This window comes from Denticeps clupeoides, chromosome 2 (assembly GCF_900700375.1).
Source record: "Denticeps clupeoides chromosome 2, fDenClu1.1, whole genome shotgun sequence".
Lineage (NCBI taxonomy): Eukaryota > Metazoa > Chordata > Actinopteri > Clupeiformes > Denticipitidae > Denticeps > Denticeps clupeoides.
Window position 1 is genome coordinate 31,866,292 of NC_041708.1, and position 6,512 is coordinate 31,872,803.

Below are 6,512 nucleotides of genomic sequence, written 5' to 3' on the forward strand. Positions count from 1 at the left end.
GTGTCACGTGTCAACGGGCTGAATAACAGCCCTGGTATAAGTGTCTGCCTCTATAAGAAGTCTGATAAAAGCTTTAAAGCCAGCGCAGATGGCAGGCAACCAGGGGGGTGACTGACACATGGTGACTTGTGATTTACAACAGGGGTGGCCAAGTTCAGTCCTGAAGGTCCACCTACCAGGTGGTGTCATTGACTAACATGGCCTAAGTGTCATGTACATTTTTTTTTTGCTAACATTATGTAATTAAACCAAGCTTGGAAATGGGTGAGGATTTTAATATTTGCTCATAAGAAGTAGTGGTGAAAATGACAATATTTTGAGGATAAAGTGAAAAAACGTTGCTAAATATTAGTACAAACAATAAAGGAAATGAAAAAGATTTATTGCAAATTTTACCATTATTTACTGTTATAGGTCAGACCCCACACAGGAAGTAAACACATTTGCATTAAATGCACTAAATATTTATAAATTAATTGCAGTGATTAACACATTAATTTTGACAGCCCTAATAATACAATAAGATCTTTACAACTTTGAAACACAGCATTTATATACAGGTTGCCTTTCCTGTATTTCCTGTCATGGTGCCTTAAAAAACAGACTTTCAGTACATGGATATTGAAAACTAGTGGATTAATTATGCATCACAAGAAGAGGTATTGTGGTATATGTGGTATATAATTATTGTAATGTTCAGTTGGTGCCTTTGCTTGGAATCTGCCATGGTGGCCAATGAGGATTACACCATTACATTTACATTTACATTTACGGCATTTGGCAGACGCCCTTATCCAGAGCGACTTACAACGTGCTTTCAAGTTACCATCGATGAAGAGATCAATTCCGGTTCACTAGGACCCCCCCAACTATGAATACAATCTTTTTATTCACTCTGTTGTAGGTTCTGTACACAAGTTCGACAATAAGAAAGTTAATCTAAATATTCTCTACATGGCATTAAAATGTAAAAAAAGGTTGTTTTGTTTACCATCAGATCATTGTTTACACGACGTTGTCAATGAAGCACTTCAGTACATTCATAAACTATTTACAACGCAAAGTGGTATTGTCGCAAGTGTGGGTTACCAATCACCTCCTGGGCGTGTTACATGCCTGCTGTGTCCGCATTGGTTGTTTGTCTCATTTGTTTATCATTTTTCGTGCAGTGGGCATGATGGGAGGGTGGTTTGAGGAACTATAACATCTGGAGGCATGATTGTGGGAGCTCTTGAATAGACATCGTGCCTGGAGCATATTTGCTAATGTAAAATTGCATAGGGCTTCAAGATTTACAGAAATAAATGGACTGACTGATTATTTATATTCTGGAGAGGAGGAAGGTGAGATTTCCTCATCTCTGATCTTTAAATTCTGCTAGTTATTTCTAACAAGGCTGGATACAACAACAACAACATTTCTTTCTTATATAACACCAAGATCACACACAGTATGTCTCAATGGCCTTTATCAGACGCTGCAGTTCACACCCCCCACACTTGACCCTTTTGTACACAAGTTAAAACTATACTAAAAAACTCTAGGAGAGAGAGAAAATAGAAAGGAATAAACATTGGTAAGGAGTTATATGGAGAGGGACGCCTTCCCAGGGTAGAGTGAATCTACAATTGGTGTCAGTGCAGGGTAAGTAATCCAGGAAAGAAAAATGGCCATTAAAAATTGTCCATTAAAAATTGTCCAGATAGGGACCCCCTTCCAGGGTACAGTGAGCCTGCAGTTGGTGTCAGTGCACCAGTGGTAATGATTTATCCAGGAAAGAAAAATGGCCATTCCTTATGAAGATCCCTGGAACTGTAGCTGATATGGTCTTGGTGACCCTCTGGTACATTTCATGCTGGGTCATCTGGTCAGAAGCTCATTAACAGGAACCAGAATCTAGAGTAACTCAGACAGAGACACATTAGACTTGGATGGAAGGGAACGAGTGGTTATGCTAGATGCCTGTGTAAATGTTGAGTGCAACATTGGCCCCGGTGGACTATCTAGTACAGCCTAGGTGAGATGAGCATCATAGTATTTGTGAGTTTTAACTATTATGGAAACATGCGTATGCTTATTCTTCCTACTTTGCACACATTATTTTGAGTTCTGTACGTTCGGTCCTGCTTCCAATGTTCATCCAACTCATCCAACCTTTTTGTTGATGTGAATACAAATACAAATCACGTTTAAAAATTGAACCATTTTTAAAGTGGCCCTCGGCACAGGGCTCCACGCTAAACATGGGGCTTGTTCGCTAGTGTAAGGTCAAGGGCGTCCTTTGGATTCATATAAATATGCAGATAAAACATAAAGAACAGCTTGGTGTTGAGCAAGCCCCATGCTTAGTGCATAGACCTAAAACAGTGCCCAAAGTTAGAAATGGGAAGTAGAGTGAAAGTGATTGTTTTTGTCATTGTGAAACACTGGTGCACAGCGCACAGTCCTTTGCATTTAACCCTTTAGTGAGTAGGAAGCAGACGTGAAAGGTGCCGGGGGAGCAGTGTGTGAGCATGGTACCTTGATCATCGGGACCTCAGTTGATCCTTGATGTTTTGGGATTCTAACCTGCAACCATCCAGTTACAAGTCTGCTTCCTTACCTGTTTTGGATGATCTAAACCCCCCCTGTAAACGACACATGCACAAGTATATCACGTTATTTCCTTCAGGGGCTGTCACTGGACATCATACATACGATTTCTGCTGGTGATGTCCCAGGGCCACGTCCTACTACCAAACCAAACATGCAAACGGATGAAATTAAGAAATTCAGATAGGCAAACAACTGAATCTGACATTCTCAAACACTCCCCTGACTCCCCCCGACATTTGAGAACCCCCCCTCCCCAAGGGTTGAACAAAGTGGCACGACACGCTGTCGGTTTTGTTCTCGGCTTTGTTCTTAAAGCGGTCCCGGTGTGTTTGTGGGGTAAGGTTGAAATCCCGCGGGCCACAACCACCTGTGACAACACGTGCGTAGCACTGATGCGGCCTGAAGGCAATCTCGGCTTTTCCGTGCCCAACGTGGCTTCGGGTGTTTAATAGAGACAACCCCCCCAACCTTGTCCTTTTCCTCTTGGTTGTTTACATGGCAGGAGAAACATTTCGAAGAGACGGGATGGCATCCGCGGCTGTTATTAGCCAAGCGAACTTCATGTCATATTGTCCAACGTACCGTTGCGAGACAGAACTAGAGCAGTCACACTTAACATTTTGCCACGCGGAGTGTTTGCATGCTGAGTGGCTGCCAACTGGAGAGGAAGACAACGTCGTCTCTGTTTCCACAGCTGGCTGCCACCCCTGTGCAGCACATCAGATGAAGAGCGAGCGAGCCGCGATGTAAATGAAGTGCTAAATAGGGATGTATTCTGAATGCTGATGACACAAAAGAGCACGCGGTGGCCGGATGTAAATTTGGTCAGATGTGGTTGGTGTGTGTGAGGCTGCCGCACGTTTCACCGCTTCGCGTCTCTGTGGGCCCTCATCTTTCCGCCTTGGTGCGTCTCAGCTTCAGTCCCTGTCTTTCTCTCTCTCTTTCTCTGTTCAGGAAGCTTATTTTTAACTTCTCAGCTCAGTGTGTGCGCCTGCGGTCTTAAGCCTTCGTGGATAATCTTATCAATGCTGAGGTTGAATCCGCGTCACATTTCCTTCATATTAAATCGTAATGATTTAACATGGACGTCACTGATATTCATGCAAAATCGTCAATTAAAATATTACATTCTTTGAGTGCCTTGACATTATTATTTATTGATCGTGAGACTTTAAACTGATGAAGGACCAGACCATGTGTAACATACAAAAGGGCAGATGACTCCCATTTGGTGGCAATATGGTGTGTGTGCCCGATCTAGTACTCACATTCATTTAAAAGTGTTTACATCAGGAAACATAATAAAAAGACTAGTAATAATTTGTGAAGGCCAGAAAGCTTTTTACATTTTTTTTTACTTTTGACCTTGCAGGCTCAGGGAGGGGTTAATGGTATGTGACTTGGTTTATATTTTAAAATAAATTACAAAATGATCTTTTTCAACACAACTTCTATTTTGTGAGTTGCAATAGTACTATATTTGGTCTATACTGTATATAAAATGTGACCACAGCAGATTAGATGTGATGAGGTGCTAAGGGATCACAGAAACAAAAGGATTATATGGGGACTGGGATGTGGGTCACCCCCCACCCCCCACCAGATAGTGAAACCAGCCGGCCGAGGGGCTTCTGCCTAAATCCTCCTCCTCTTTTGGAGGTCAGGGTGCAGATGCGCGTGCTGGAGGTCTAATTGGGGGAGATGGAAGGGCTACGCCATGCCATCCCGCCTTGCTGACACCATCTGTCTGCAAGAGCCTGAACGGCCATCAATGTTGTTTTTTGTTTGGAGGAGGGGTTCGGTGAGAAAAAGACGCTCGGCAGAGGAAAGGCCCCAGAGGTGTGACTTTCTCCGGGCTTCTCACGGCAGATCGAGTTTTCCCTCGGCTGAACCCCTGAGATCCAAAGGTCATGGCTCCAACCACAATTTAAACAAACAGAGAATGATGGAAAAAAAAGTTTTTTCTGTTTGTTTTAATGCATGAAAATCTGAAATCAGGAACCAGAGGAGTGTTTTTTTTTTTTTTTATGCAAGCTGTCCGAATGCTCTAAAATCGCTGTGTAATCTCCTTAGCTATATTTACACGCCGCTGCTACACAGAAAGGCAATTCAGCGTACGTGCGCCCAGGCTCTGCCACCGCAGGGTCTCGCCCCTCGCTCTCAGGACCGCCGCGTTCCTGCCAGACCACTGGGGCGGGCATGGGAGTTGTGTTACAGCTATGATATAACCGCATTCACTGGTTAAGGGCCAGGGCAGGAAATATGCGAGCCGCCACTTAGCCTGATGGGATCAGTTCTTGACCGGCGCAACCTTCAGAGAACGCCACTCGGCGAGCCATGGATACCGCAGCCCTGGATTCTAGGCCGAATGAAACCAGCCGGTGCTTGGTGTTCCTTGCAAATCGCTGTCTCGAGCGTCTCGCAACTGTTTTTGTTGCACGTGGCCTTTAAATAAGGAACACAGAGTGCAGCACGTTCAGAGATAATTGCGATCGTTCTGTTATCAGCGCGGCATCGCCGTGTTCAATCGTGTGCTCCAAGCTGCGGGGGTCAGAGTTTACCAAAGCGGATTAGCAGTAATGCCAGGCCGGATTAAATGCCATGCACACCACTGTTTTTAAAACCCCAGCTCCGGCGAACACAGAGGACACATACGTACACTCGGAGGCTGTTCCAAGCCGACAAGAGCGAGGCGCGCGGGGCCCTGGAGCAGGGAGGAGATATAGAGTTTCAGACGAAGCCCCCCACCGCCCCCCCCAGTCCCTTTCCCGAAGCGGCTCAAGCACCGTCGTGTCCTTTAATCCGTCCTCCTAAGTAGAAGTTCCAGGCTACGAAGGGAGGGCCGGCCAGCTTAACGACATCTGATTTGTTAACTTCCGCCTCGGGCCCTTGGCTCGGCGCGTGTTCGTGGAGGCCCGAACAGCTGCTGAAGCAATAGAAATTCCTGGCCACCGTTTCCTCAAGGGGCCTGGCAGCCCGAGGAGTGCGGCAGCGGAGCAATCATGGATGCAAAGCAGCCGCCACTGGGCCCTAATCACCACCAAATTGTGCGTCCGAGGGCGGCTAAAAATGGCACGCGCCGCCGAGTTTATTTATTGCGCTGCGACGGCAACAATTTCAGCTGTGGAAATAGCCGCGTGCACGGCTAAGTGGCATTTCAAGCGCAATGTGGCGAGAGGGCTGAGCTGCTTTTTTTTTTACCTACGTATGTAAATAATTCATGATAATTTAAATATTACTTTAATGCACCTACCTGGTATGGCATTGAGGATAAAAATGCACAATTGCCACTAGACCAATGGCAAAATTTTTCACATTTTAACATTTATTCTGTAGTGTATATTTGTTATTTGACAGGGGTCGTATTTTATTTGTGCAAGATGAAGTTGAAAGGTCTTTTGAGAATTTAAAACCAAGAACCTAGGGTGTTGTGTGAGATTTTGGCACTATATAGAACCAGAAGACCACAAAGTCACAGGTTCAAACCCCACTTACTGCCATTGTGTCCCTGAGCAAGACACTTAACCCTGAGTGTCTCGGGGCGGGGACTGTCCCTGTAACTACTGATTGTAAGTCGCTCTGCATAAGAGCGTCTGATGAATGCTGTAAATGTATTTGTAATATAGAGTGTGAGGGGGCTGATAACCTAAAAATGGCAAGAGGATGGATCGTTTTAAACAGCAAATTAGTAGGTTACAACGGTGAGTGGGTAGATGAGAGGATGTGAGGTTTAGCACCTGCCTGCCTGATATAGTCAAGCTGCTTGGTAATAACAGCTTCGCGACACTGTCACACACGACAACTAAATCAGTTTAATTGGACTAAATCAGAACTTTGCTTCATTTCTTGAACCGTTTTGCTTGTTTTGCCAGACGTCGTGGGAAAAATGCTAGTTGGAGCCGTGAAATCAGCAAAGC